Source organism: Odocoileus virginianus, chromosome 25, assembly GCF_023699985.2.
Source record: "Odocoileus virginianus isolate 20LAN1187 ecotype Illinois chromosome 25, Ovbor_1.2, whole genome shotgun sequence".
NCBI classification, from domain to species: Eukaryota; Metazoa; Chordata; class Mammalia; order Artiodactyla; family Cervidae; genus Odocoileus; species Odocoileus virginianus.
Genome location: NC_069698.1, coordinates 9,496,499 through 9,510,564, shown reverse-complemented (window position 1 = coordinate 9,510,564; position 14,066 = coordinate 9,496,499). Strand labels below are relative to the sequence as shown.

Here is a 14,066-nt window from a genome sequence, read left to right as displayed (position 1 = left end):
TTATGCATTTTACATTCTGATTTTGGAAACTTGGTTACTTTCTTCATCTCATTGCCAGGCTCCTAGTTTGTACAGATAAAAAGTTCATCACTGGTAAACAAATTAACTGTATTTTAAAATGATTATGTCCTGTGGCCATCAATTACATAATTCTAGCAGATGGCATATAAAGTGTGTGCTGAATGGAATGCTCACCATATTCAAGTCTACCCAATTTTACAGTTTCTACTCAGCCATGGGCTTGGTCTAGCTGAGAGACACACTTAGAAAATGTTCTATTGTATTTGGCTCTGTATGTATTGCTTTCCTCCTCTTTTTTTTTTTTTCTTAATTATTCCTTTTCGATATGACTTAGAGGACAGCTGTAGTAGAACTCAGTTTCCTTTATTGGGAGTGACTCATTGATAGTCATTCTGAAAGCCTTACTCTGGAACTCTGCCTTGGTGATGCCATAAATTACAGGTTATGACCAGGCTGTCACCAAGCTGAGTGGTCTTCTTGGGTAGCATCAGTCAATCAGTCAGTTCAGCTGCTCAGTCATGTCTGACTCTTTGCGACCCCATGAACCGCAGCACACCAGGCCTCCCTGTCCATCACCAACTCCCGGAGTTTACTCAAACTCATGTCCATCGAGTCGGTGATGCCATCCAGCCATCTCATCCTCTGTCGTCCCCTTCTCCTCCTGCCCCCAATCCCTTCCAGCATCAGGGTCTTTCCAATGAGTCAACTCTTCACGTGAGGTGGCCCAAGTATTGGAGTTTCATAGGGTTCACAATTTTAAACTTTCATGTCTTCAAATGGGCAAACTGTCTATAGCCGTCCCAGTGATAATACCACCACTTTGTAGGATACCACATATATAGGGTTCCAGACATTTCTGTGACCCACCAGGTCCCTGAAGGCATTTCTCTAGGGCAGAAACAGACATCTGAAAAAGAAAGTGAGGAAAGAAAGGCCTTTCAAAGATTCCCCTTACCTCCTCTAGTCCAAACACTATTTCTTATCTTGAAGTCCTATGGACACTGCTGTATATGGCTATCTTTACCCTATGACCACCCTTTCTTTTTCAGTGTTGCTTACCTGCATTAGAGTTGTTGTTCACTGGTTCTGAAAATAAACTGGTTTATGGCTGTAGCCAAGTTACTCAAAGTGCGTAGATCCTATACGTAGGAGAGAAGTGAAATAATCAGCAAAAATACATTAACATTCTGTGAGTCTATGCTTTGATGATTTTGTCAGAGGAAAATGTTAACTTTTTGCCAATAGAAAAATCCATAATAAATCTTGAGAAGGAGGAATGGGTTGGATGTGCAGGTGGAATGGCCTTGAGAGAGAGAAGAGAAAGAGCAGCTCATAGATTCTGCACTGGTGACTGTGGCCTGAAATAAATTCATTGGGGCTTATCTCCTGTTTTCGCTTTGCTCTGAGTTATTTTCCGTCTTTATCAGATGGTGATTAAGAGTTCCTCAGCTCAAAAATTCTTAGATTCTCTGTTACAGCATCTCTGCTTGACTTCTATGCAAGTTAGATCCCAGAGAGCACATTCATTTGTTAGCAACAGCTTCCGTCTCTTCTGTCAGTTCTTTGTGCTCATTTTTTGTGTGCTGCACCACAGCAGAAATTCCTGGCAAGAACAAAACATTCTAAAGGTAGAGTTTTCAGTAGGAAATACTGTAAACACAAAAGCATCCGTCATTGCTAAAACAACAACTTCAGAGTGTGTAGCTCTAGCCCTGGGCTTCTAAAGATACATCAAGGTATTGGTTTTTCCATAGTTCTGTGGATACTCTGCCCCATGAGAGGTAGAGGTATTTTCTAGCCACAAAAGCCTGAATAGATTTGCAGTTACAGATTTCGGGAGAAAGACCTTGAGGATGGCAGGCTGCAGGCAAGGCTGAGCTGCAGTTCACGCTTACTCCACTAGATGGAGGTAGAGGAGCGCAGAAAAGTATCCTTGGGTTGTCTATCAGGTTGACTCCAGAAGCTAAGGGGGAAGCTTATCTGCCGTTAGGTAACATGACAGGTTTTATCACAGACAGAATGCACGAATCTCATACCTTCGAACACTGGTGGAAAATATTGGCTTGAGGTCTAAGATTGTTGTAAGATCTTTTGTTCGGTTCAGTCATTCAGTCGTGTCTGACTCTTTGTGACCCCATGGACTGCAGCACGCCAGGCTTCCCTGTCCATTAACAACTCCCGGAGTTTACTCAGACTCATGTCCATTAAGTCGGTGATGCCATCCAACCATCTCATCCTCTGTCATCCCCTTCTCTTCCCGCCTTCAGTCTTTCCCAGCATCAGGGTCTTTTCCAGTGAGTCAGTTCTTCTCATGAGGTGGCCAAAGTATTGGAGTTTCAGCTTCATCAGTCCTTCCAGTGAACACCCAGGACTGATCTCCTTTAGGATGGACTGGTTGGATCTCCTTGCAGTCCAAGGGACTCTCAAGAGTCTTCTCCAACACCACAGTTCAAAAGCATCAATTCTTCACCACTCAGCTTTCTTTATAGTCCAACTCTCCCGTCCATACATGACTACTGGAAAAACCGTAGCTTTGACTAGACAGACCTTTGTTGGCAAAGTAATGTCTCTGCTTTTTAATATGCTGTCTAGGTTGGTCATGGCTTTTCTTCCAAGGAGCAAGCATCTTTTAATTTCATGGCTGCAGTCACTGTCTGCAGTGATTTTGGAGCCCCCCCCTCCCCAGAAAAGCCTGTCACTGTTTCCATTGTTTTCCCATCTATTTGCCATGAAGTGATGGGACTGGATGCCATGATCTTAGTTTTCTGAATGTTGAGCTTTAAGTCAGCTTTTTCACTCTCCTCTTTCACTTTCATCAAGAGGCTCCTTAGTTCTTCACTTTCTGCCATAAGGGTGGCGTCATCTGCATATCTGAGGTTATTGATATTTCTCCCGGCAACCTTGATTCTGGTTTGTGTTTCATCTAGCCCAGTGTTTCGCATGATGCAATCTTCATTTAAGTTAAATAAGCAGAGTGCCAGTATATAGCCTTGATGTACTCCTTTCCCTTTTTGGAACCAGTCTGTTGTTCCATGTCCAGTTCTAACTGTTGCTTCTTGACCTGTATACAGATTTCTCAGGAGGCAGGTCAGGTGGTCTGATATTGCCATCTCTTTCAGAATTTTCCGCAGTTTATTGTGATCCACACGGTCAAAGGCTTTGGCAGAGTCAATAAAGGAAAAGTAGATGTTTTTCTGGAACTCCCGTGCTTTTTCAATGATCCAACAGATGTTGGCAATTTGGTCTCTTGTTCACCTGCATTTTCTAAGTCCAGTTGAACACTTGTAAGTTCATGGTTCACGTACTGTTGAAGCCTGGCTTGGAGGATTTTGAGAATTACTTTGCTAGTGTGTGAGATGAGTGCAGTTGTTCTATGAAGTTCTATAAGTCGTTCTAGAACTAACACCCCCAAAAGATGCCCTTTTCATTCTAGGGGACTGGAATGCAAAAGTAGGAAGTCAAGAAACACCTGGAGTAACAGGCAAATTTGGCCTTGGAGTACAGAATGAAGCAGGGCAAAGGCTAATAGAGTTTTGCCAAGAGAATGCACTGGTCATAGCAAACACCCTCTTCCAACAACACAAGAGAAGACTCTACACATGGACATCACCAGATGGTCAACACCAAAATCAGATTGATTATATTCTTTACAGCCAAAGATGGAGAAGCTCTACACAGTCATCAAAAACAAGACTGGGAGCTGACTGTGGCTCAGATCACGAACTCCTTATTGCCAAATTCAGACTTCAATTGAAGAAAGTAGGGAGAACCACTACACCGTTCAGGTATGACCTAAATCAAATCCCTTACGATTATATGATGGACGTGACAAATAGATTCAAGGGATTAGATCTGATAGACAGAGTACCTGAGGAACTGTGGATGAGGTTTGTGACATTGTACATGAGGCAGGGCTCAAGACCATCTCCAAGAAAAAGAAATGCAAAAAGGTAAAATGGCTGTCTGAGGAGGCCTTTAAAATAGCTGAGAAAAGAAGAGAAGTGAAAGGCAAAGGAATAAAGGAAAGATATTCCCATCTGAATGCAGAGTTCCAAAGAATAGCCAGGAGAGATAAGAAAGCCTTCATCAGTGAGTGATCAATGCAAAAAATAGAGGAAAACAATAGAATGGGAAAGACTAGAGATCTCTTCAGGAAAATTAGAGATACCAAGGGAACATTTCATGCGAAGATGGGTTCGACAAAGGACAGAAATGGTAGGGACCTAACAGAAGCAGAAGATATTAAGAAGAGGTGGTAAGAATACACAGAAGAACTGTACAAAAAAGATCTTCATGACCCAGATAACCATGATGGTGTGATCACTCACCTAGAGCCAGACATTCTGGAATGTGAATTCAAGTGGACCTTAGGAAGCATCACTAAGTACAAAGCTAGTGGAGGTGATGGAATTCCAGCTGAGCTATTTCAAATCCTAAAAATGATGCTGTGAAAGTGCTGCACTCAATATGGCAGCAAATTTGGAAAACTCAGCAGTGGCCACAGGACTGGAAAAGGTCAGTTTTCATTCCAGTCCCAAAGAAAGGCAATGCCAAAGAATGTTCAAACTACTGCACAATTGCACTCATCTCACATGCTGGCAAAGATCTTTTGATTTTATGCAAAAATTATATTCCTCTGTCATCCTCAAATAGCAGTCCATACCTTTGCCTGATTTGGGCATTTTTTCAGTATTTGTGCAGTTGGAACTACCAAAGGCCTTTGCTTTTAGACCACAGCAGCCCCAAATCCGAAGGAACTCCCCACAACAGGAGGGGTAGCAGCTGCCTCTGGGTAGGTGCCTTTCATCAGCAGAGTTGTGGTCATACATGGGAAGCTTCTGGTTTCTCAGGGGTATTAATTTCTGCCTCTTACTAAGAGTCCCATGGTTTAGAAATTCATAGAACAGGAAAATGATTTAGATGCTGGTTCAGGGCTTCCCAGGTGGCACCAGTGGTAAAGGACCCACCTGCCGATGCAGGAGACTGACGAGACAGAGGTTCCATCCCTAGGTTGGGAAGATCTTCTAGAGGAGGGCACAGCAGCCCATCCCAGCATTCTCGCCTGGAGAATCCCATGGACAGGCGGGGGTACGGTCCATAGGGTCACAGAGTTGAGCAGGAGTGAATGGCTTAGGACACACGCACAGGCAACAAATAACAGTGATATTGGAATATTGACCAAGACTGAGTTCACCCACAATTGGTAAGATACTTGAGCGCTAACTAGGATCTCAGCTTTCTTTTTATTTCCACTGGTATTCCTTCCTTCCTTCCATTGACCTCCTCTGTCCTCATTCTTCCCCACTTCCTCTCTGTGTATGCCTCCCCCACCCTTCCTGTTTCTCTCCATCTCTCCCTTTCTTTCTCTTCTTTATGGTCCAGAAGGTCTTGGATCTGGAGCCTGAAGGGCACTCTTCCAGCTCTGGATTCGCTCACTCTGCTTTCTCTCTGCTTTCACTGTGTCGTGGGTTTTACCTGGCCCTGTACTGAACTCCTCCTCTGACAGACACCTTTGGAGCCAATCCTCTGTCCTCTGCCTTGGAGGCTACAGTCCTAGAAATGCAAATAGCCCACTTAAATAAAAGAAACACTGTCCATCTTGTTCCTAGGCTTCTGCCCCTAGAGTGTATCTCCTAACATGTAGATATTGTCTGGGTCACACCTGAACCTTTTCATGAAGCGTAGGGCCAAATAAATAACCCTGGGAGTGGGAGGGAAAGGAAAGGAGGCAGGCAGAATGTGAGACATAGTCTCAGGTGGGACTGTTTCAAAAAAGATAATATTTTGGTGCCTTCTATTTTACTTTAAAAACATGTATGAATTACATGTTAGGCTCATGTGCATCCTTTTTTGTTTTAATATATTGAAGTGTATTCCGTTACCTTGTCATTGTGCAAAATTGCTCTAGGAAGGTTCATCCTGTTTATCCCGTGACTCTGAGTCCTTCCAGTCAAACCAGTGGTTACTCCTCACATTTGAATTTTTCAGTTAAGCTTAGATAGCAGCAGTGGTGAAGATGATAGGTTTTGGAGGCAGACTGAACTAGGTTTATCCCAGCTCCTCCAGCTTACTAGTTGTGTATCCTTAGGTACAAGCAGGCCTCTCTCGGCCTCATTCCCCATCCGTGAAAAGGAATAATTGTGACCACATAGAATTGTTGTGAAGGTTAAGTGATAGAACGTGCACAGAAGGACAGAAAGTATAGAAAGCACTGAGTATGGCGCCAACGCAGAGCAAGCCGGTAAACATTGCCGGTGTTAGGGACAAGTCCTTTGCACACTACACTGAGCCATCCACGTGTTCTCACTTGCTGCAGGTAAACAAGCTGGTCTTCTCAATGGTACCAAGTTAAACATGGCTTCTACGATGTAAAGGAAACCTAGAAACTATCAGAGTTGCTTTAGTGTTGCTCTTTGTGGTTTGCACTTCTCTCAGTTGTTGTTCTGTCACTCAGATGTGTCCGACTCTTTGCAGCCCCATGCACTGCAGCACGCCAGGCTTCCCTGTCCTTCACCATCTCCCGGAGCTTGCTCAAACTCATGTCCATTGAGTCGGTGATGCCATCCAACCATCTCATTCTGTCGTCCCCTTCTCCTCCTGCCTTCAATCTTTTCCCAGCAGGGTTTTTTCTAATGAGTCAGCTCTTTGCATTGGGTGGCCAAAGTATTGAGTTTCAGCTTCAGCATGAGTCCTTCCAATGAATATTCAGGATTGATTTCCTTCAGGATTGACTGCTTTATCTCCTTGCAGTCTAAGGGACTCCAAGAGTCTTCTCCAATACCACAGTTCAAAAGAATCAGTTCTTCAGTGCTCAGTCTTTTTTGTGGTCCAACTCTTACAACCATACAGGCCTACTGGAAAAACCACAGTTTTGCCTATATGGACTTTTGTTGGCAAAATAATGTCTCTGCTTTTTAATACACCATCTAGGTTTGTCATAGCTTTTCTTCCAAGGGGATAGTGGCTTTTAATTTCATGGCTGCAATCACTATCTGCAGTGATTTTGGAGCCCAAGAAAATAAAATCTGCCACTGTTTCCATTGTTTTCCCATCTATTTGTCATGAAGTGATGGGACTGGATGCCATGATTTTCATTTTTTGAATGTTGAGGTTTAAGCCAGCTTTTTCACTCTCCTTTTTCACTTTCATCGAGAGGCTCTTCAGTTCCTCTTTGCTTTCTGCCATAAGGGTGGTATCATCTGCATATCTGAGGTTAATGATATTTTTCCCTGCAGTCTTGATTCTACCTTGTGTTTCATCTAGCCCAGCATTCCACAGGGTGTATTCTGCATAGAAGTTAAATAAGCAGGGTGACAATATACAGCCTTGATGTATTCCTTTCCCAATTTTGAACCAGTTCATTGTTCCATGTCTGACTTCTCTCAGTAAGACAACCTATATAAATGAAACATTGTCATTTTGGAGTATGGAATGAAAGTGGAGTGAGAACAGGGCTTCTTTTTGACTCCCATAGCTTGACTTCTTGGTTCTGCAGTGATCAGGAGACCTGAAATTTGGCAGCTATTTGATGCCAAAGCTTTTAAGGAACCTGGGCAAGATAGCATTTCAAGTAACACAGAAGAGGAATAGTTGGCTTTGGTTACAGAACTCAGTTTTATTTATTTATTTATTTATTTTTCATTTATTTTTATTAGTTGGAGGCTAATTGCTTTACAACATTGTAGTGGTTTTTGTCATACATTGACATGAATTAGCCATGGATTTACATGTATTCCCCATCCTGATCCCCCCTCCCACCTCCCTCTCCACCCGATCCCTCTGGGTCTTCCCAGTGCACCAGGTCCGAGCACTTGTCTCATGCATCCAACCTGGGCTGGTGATCTGTTTCACCCTAGATAATATACATGTTTCGATGCTGTTCTCTTGAAACATCCTACCCTCAAGAACTCAGTTTTAAAGTCTGGTTTCTAACCTCCTGTAGTGACTAAATTCCCTTTATCACCCTGTGCTTCCACACAAAGCAGTGTTAGAAGCCAAATGAGATTCAAGGGCCAGCTTATACTTCATGTTAGCATAATAGATTCTGGAGGAGTATCTGAGAAATGGTAGTCTTAAATGATCTCTTGAATGAAGCTTATAATATAGAAATAGGGAAATGTGTTTTGGTTGCAACCTGGTTCCAGTTTGTGCTGCACTGAGTAGAAAGATGCTGCCTACATCAAACACAAGTTACCACGTAGGCACCTACTAACTTTAAGGCATTGCCTTAGATTCTCTGAAGTATAAAGAAATGGAACACTCTGGCCTGGCAGTTAAATACTTTACATATGAGTGGGGGAACAGCATATACTCCTGCAACACTATATTTAACACAATCACTAATGTAAACTCTCTTCACACAAGGAATCTCTTAAGGAATTAATTCAACCCACAAAGTATATACAGGTCCAAAGCATGTGTGTGGATTTGCTTGAACAAGATACGACTCTTGCACTTAACAATCTCATCTTCTAGGTGGAGGGAGGCACATACAGATAACTGTGATACAATTTCTAAGAGAAGGTACTGCCTGATTGGGTCAGGGGAAGCCCTAATCTGAGTGCCTGAATGGAATCATGTCTTTGGAAGGCATGTGGCTGTTGCCAGCAGAATGGCTTGGAATAATTCTGGTGCTGCTGAGGATTGGCCCTGGAAATAGGGAAAGATGACTGATAAAGTCATTTTAGGTGGCTCAGTGGTAAAGAATCTGCCTGCAATTCAGGAGATACAAGAGGAGCAAGTCCGATCCTTGGGTTGGGAAGATCCCGTGGAAGGAATTGGCAACCCACTCCAGTATTCTTGCCTGGAGAATTCCATGGACAGAGGAGACTGGTGGGCTACAGTCCATGGGGTTGCGAAAGAGCTGGACACACCTGGCGACTAACTAGCAACAGATTTCACTTTAAAATGTGAAGGAAGGCCTGCAGGTCTCTGTGACTTACTGGGTGAAGAATTTGGGGAGAAGGAAAGGTTCATGATGATTCCGAGGCATGAGCTGGGTGCCCAAAAGAATGGTGGTGTATCATGGCCACAAAAGGAGAACAAAAGAGTGCCCAACTAATATTGGCTTTGAGAATACTATATGTCTAGAGTTTACAGGTAAACTCTGAGATATAATTCCTAAATATATATTAAGGAATATGTTAATATCCGAGGCTGTTTTATTTGCATTAATAGATCTTTATTTTCAATATCCAGTGACAATGTCTAGCATGTTTAGATTTGTAACATTAAAGTGTATTTGGGAAAGGTGATCAGAATATGTTAGAAAGCATGTTAGATTGAATTAAAGATATTTTTCAACATGTGCTAGCAGAGTTATAAATCAAGGAGATGTGGAAATGCTAATTGAGTGGACTGAGAAAAGTGAAAAATAGAGTAATGCTCCCCAGAAGTTCTTTGTGATAGAAGCCATTAATTTCCCCAAATTTTCTTGACCTTATTATTTAAAAGTCTCTCAAATCTGTTTCCTTGCCTTTAATCATATTTCTCTGATAGAGTTCCAGTTTTCTTTCTTCGTCTTCTAGGTTAATAGGAAATTTCTAACTTTCCTCTTTGTTTCAGTCTCTATCCCAGTCCATTTTCCTCACTGTTACCAGAGTGGTCATTCTAAAGGGCACAAAGCCATATCACACCCTTTGTTTAAACTCATCCACAGTCCTTTTATTCTACAGCATTTTATCGCTCTTTTAGATTCTAATATCTGTACTTTGGTCGCTGACTTGGGTCCTAGATAGTTATATACACATTGATCTCCTCACTAAGTTGTGTACTTTTTGAGGCCAGGGAAAATGTCTTATTTACTTTTGTATTTCCTGAGTCTAGTGCCACATCTTTATTCTACCAGACTATCAATAAACATGAATTTGTTATGGACTTAGCATGTTCTCACAAAATTCATATGTTGAATATCTAACCTCTAATGTGACTGTATCTAGAGACAGGATATTTAAGGAGGTAATTAAGTTAAGTGAGTCATATGGATGGGGCCCTAGTCCAATGCGATTAGTGTCCATATAAGTGCAGAGATAAAGAACTTTCTCTTTTCATGCACTCACAGAGAGAAAAGGCCATGTGAGGACATGGAAAAACTGTCACTTGCAAGTGGAGGAATTTCCCGTTACCAATCCTGATGGCAGCTTGACTGTGGGACGTACAGACTCCAGAACTGTGGGAAAATGCATTTCTGTTACTTAAGCCCCCTGACTGTGGTATATTGTTAAGTCGGCCTGGCTGGCTAGTACAGAGTTGAGCTGGGGAGACGTGAGGTGTTGTCTCTAGAAGCCACTGCCGTGAAAGGTCACTGTCAGCTCCTCTAGGGTGGTTGGTGATGCAGAGCATCTCAAAGTCTGTGTGACAAAAACGGAGCCGCAGGAACTTGACTCCTTGGCTGTGGTCTAGATCCTGATATTAGTGATATGTTCTTCGATAAGCATCTAAGAGAACATTCAGGAATGGTAAACAAATGCACTCACATTTGCTACAGATTGTAAACAAATGCTGTTCTTGAGTTGCTAAGTCAGGTCCAACTCTTTGCTACTCCATGGACTGCAACATGCCAGGCTTCTCTGTCCATCACTGTCTCCTTGAGTTTCCTCAAATTCATGTCCACTGAGTCAGTGATGCTATCCAACCACCTCATCCTCTTTCACCCCCTTCTCTGGCCCTCAATTTTCCCCAGCATCAGGGTCTTGTCTAATGAGTCATCTCTTTGCATCAGGTGGCCAAATTATTGGAGCTTCAGCTTCAGCATCAGTCCTTCCAATGAACATTCAGGGTTGATTTCTTTTAGGATTGACTGGTTTGATCTCCTTGCAGTCCAAAGGACTCTCAAGAGTCTTCTCCAGTTCCACAGTATGAAAGCGTCAGTTCTTTGGCACTCAGCCTTCTTTATGGTCCAGTTCTCACATCCATACTTGACTACTGGAAAAACCATAGCTTTGACTAGATGGACCTTTGTCAGCACAGTGAGGTCTCTGCTTTTTAAAACATGGTCTAGGTCTGACATAGCTATTCTGCCAAGGAGCAAGAGTCTTTTAATTTCTCTGTAAGAAGGGCTTTTTAAATTTCTTCTGTGATCCTACTTTTCCTGTACAAACTGCTGGGATGTAATGATGACCCAAGGAAATTTGACGTCGTTAGAGGAAACAGCAAAAGGGTTGCTGGGAATCTGAGACTGTGTCTGTATGTGTCAGGACTCATAGGGTTTTATAGGCTCATGAATCAAGCCTGTGGTATCCTGATTTTGATTTAATATTATCCGCGGGGGAGCAGATTTTGTTTTGAACTTTGCTTAAACCTTCCTGAGCAAAGAGATCCTTCAGAAATGCACTGGAGTTTCCCTACGTGGCAGCATAGGACACTTGGGGGTTGGATGTTCCACGTAATTTACTGTGTGCTTCGACTGGACACACATCCCTGCTCTCTGCACAGAACAACAGTGTTCAGATAGGTGCCGCTGGCAATCTGGACTTCTGTTCTCTGTTTGGCTGCTGCTCCATGTTCATTCTGAGAATTAAGATAGAAAATTAGACAATTGTGATGAAAGAAAAAATAAGATTAAGCTGCCTCACAAACAGTCTTCAAACCAAAAGTTAATGGGAAGTTTCAAAGCTGAGTCTTACTTTTGCAGTGGCCGTACTTTTTTAACTTCTGGGGTGTATTTTCTCATCTAGTTTATTTTATCTATTTGGTCAAATTGTACATGTGTGTTTGTGATGGAGCTCTCCTCTACAATCATGTTGGTGAGGTAACTCTATTATGAGAATAATACTTATTTAGATTTGCATGATGTATAATTTTGAGTGCTTTCCCATCTTCTCTTTGAATTGATTTATACATTGGTAGTCAGGTTTCAAGTTAATACAAGATCAAGAATTGTTTTATATCATTCATCGTCTAGTGCTACACACTAGATGCACTCTCCATATTCATTCACCTATGGTTTGTTCAATAATTATGGTAGAATTTAGAGAAATAAAACTTCTGGGCATGTGTCTGATAGAAGACCAAACATATTCCAAAGATACATTTTTATAAACATCTGAACTGAAAGAAAGGGAGATAATTAAGAAAGCACATGGGTCATACTGGTTCTTTTGTTTTATGATTGTGTTTTCTGTTTAATTTTGCTTTAAAATTTGTCTTTGGTTGAGTTTCATCTCTCTTAAAGTGAATGAATATCACGTAACACAAGGGTGTTTGATCTCTTGTTAGTTAGAAATTCTCTGAAAATTAGAACTTTTATAATTACTTCATGTGATATATAATTGGGAAGTTTGGACAAAAACAAAAATTAGTATTAAATACTTTTTGTGGTTTACATTTAACCTAAATTGAAGACTGTTTTCTTAGATAGGATTGTTCAGAGGACACCATCATCATAACTTAGCTCATCCTTGAAAGTGCAAAATATCTTATTTTTCCATAATTTTACATATTATCTGTGAAAGGAAAAGTATGGGAAAAAATAGATATATGGATTATCTATTTATCTAATTATCTATGAAGTATTCTATGAATTAGTTTTCTATTTACTGTTAAAACAGTTTTCTGTATTTTAATGCTTGTAACTGACTCTGAAAATGGAAAATAAAACAACTGTGTTGGTTTATTTTATCAGCCATTAAATATATTTTGTTGCCTGGAGTTTGGTTTAATGCTAGTGGGAAGAAAAGCTACCACGAGTTAATTAAACTCTACATATAAATAAATTAAAAATAAGATTAATGTCATTAGTAGGAACATGTCTATGGTGTTACAGCAATTTATGAGCTCTTTTGTCATCTGTACTTCCTGTCTCCATAACAGTTCCTGCCTGTATTACAAAAATATTTGAAGAGAGGAGGGAGAAAAATCAGTGATTGCTGCTCGGTTACACTTCAGTTACCTTCCTGCCCAGTTGCACTTCAAGCTCAATGAGACCGTGAAAGCAGCTTAAAATAGCTGTTTGGGTAGAAGGCAACCTGAGGGGTTTGTGGATCTCAAACCAGCAGAAAGAGCAGGGTGAAAGAGGGTTCCCTTTTCTCCACACCCTCTCCAGCATTTATTGCTTGTAGACTTTTGGATAGCAGCCATCCTGACTGGCGTATAATGGTACCTCATTGTGGTTTTGATTTGCATTTCTCTGATAATGAGTGATGTTGAGCATCTTTTCATGTGTTTGTTAGCCATCTGTATGTCTTCCTTGGAGAAATGTCTGTTGAGTTCTTTGGCCCATTTTTTGATTGGGTCATTTATTTTTCTGGAGTTGAGCTGGAGGAGTTGCTTGTATATTTTTGAGATTAATCCTTTGTCTGTTGCTTCATTTGCTATTATTTTCTCCCAATCTGAGGGCTGTCTTTTCACCTTGCTTATAGTTTCCTTTGTTGTGCAAAAGCTTTTAAGTTTCATTAGGTCCCATTTGTTTATTTTTGCTTTTATTTCTGAAATTCTGGGATGTGGGTCATAGAGGATCCTGCTGTGATTTATGTCGGAGAGTGTTTTGCCTATGTTCTCCTCTAGGAGTTTGATAGTTTCTGGTCTTACATTTAGATCTTTAATCCATTTTGAGTTTATTTTTGTGTATGGTGTTAGAAAGTGTTCTAGTTTCATTCTTTTACAGGTGGTTGACCAGTTTTCCCAGCACCACTTGTTAAAGAGGTTATCTTTTTTCCATTGTATATCCTTGCCTCCTTTGTCGAAGATAAGGTGACCATAGGTTCGTGGACTTATCTCTGGGCTTTCTATTCTGTTCCATTGATCTATATTTCTGTCTTTGTGCCAGTACCATACTGTCTTGATGACTGTGGCTTTGTAGTAGAGTCTGAAGTCAGGCAGATTGATTCCTCCAGTTCCATTCTTCTTTCTCAGGATTACTTTGGCTATTCGAGGTTTTTTGTATTTCCATACAAATTGTGAAATTATTTGTTCTAGTTCTGTGAAAAATACTGTTGGTAGTTTGATAGGGATTGCATTGAATCTATAGATTACTTTGGGTAGTATAGCCATTTTGACAATATTGATTCTTCCAATCCATGAACATGGTAAATTTCTCCATCTATTTG

At 41.1% G+C, this 14,066-nt stretch overlaps 1 long non-coding RNA gene across 3 annotated transcripts in view; it reads left to right on the top strand.

Moving 5' to 3' along the window:
• The window catches only part of LOC110145000 (uncharacterized), a 232,436-nt gene that overhangs the window by 128,721 nt on the left and 89,649 nt on the right, over positions 1–14,066 (top strand). The window contains exon 3 of one of the 3 annotated variants that reach the window (XR_011483523.1): positions 12,832–13,022. The exons of the other annotated variants lie outside the window; for them this stretch is intronic. This is a non-coding gene — a long non-coding RNA (uncharacterized lncRNA). Of the gene's footprint in view, positions 1–12,831; positions 13,023–14,066 lie in introns of those variants that run through there. 3 annotated transcript variants of the gene reach the window in all.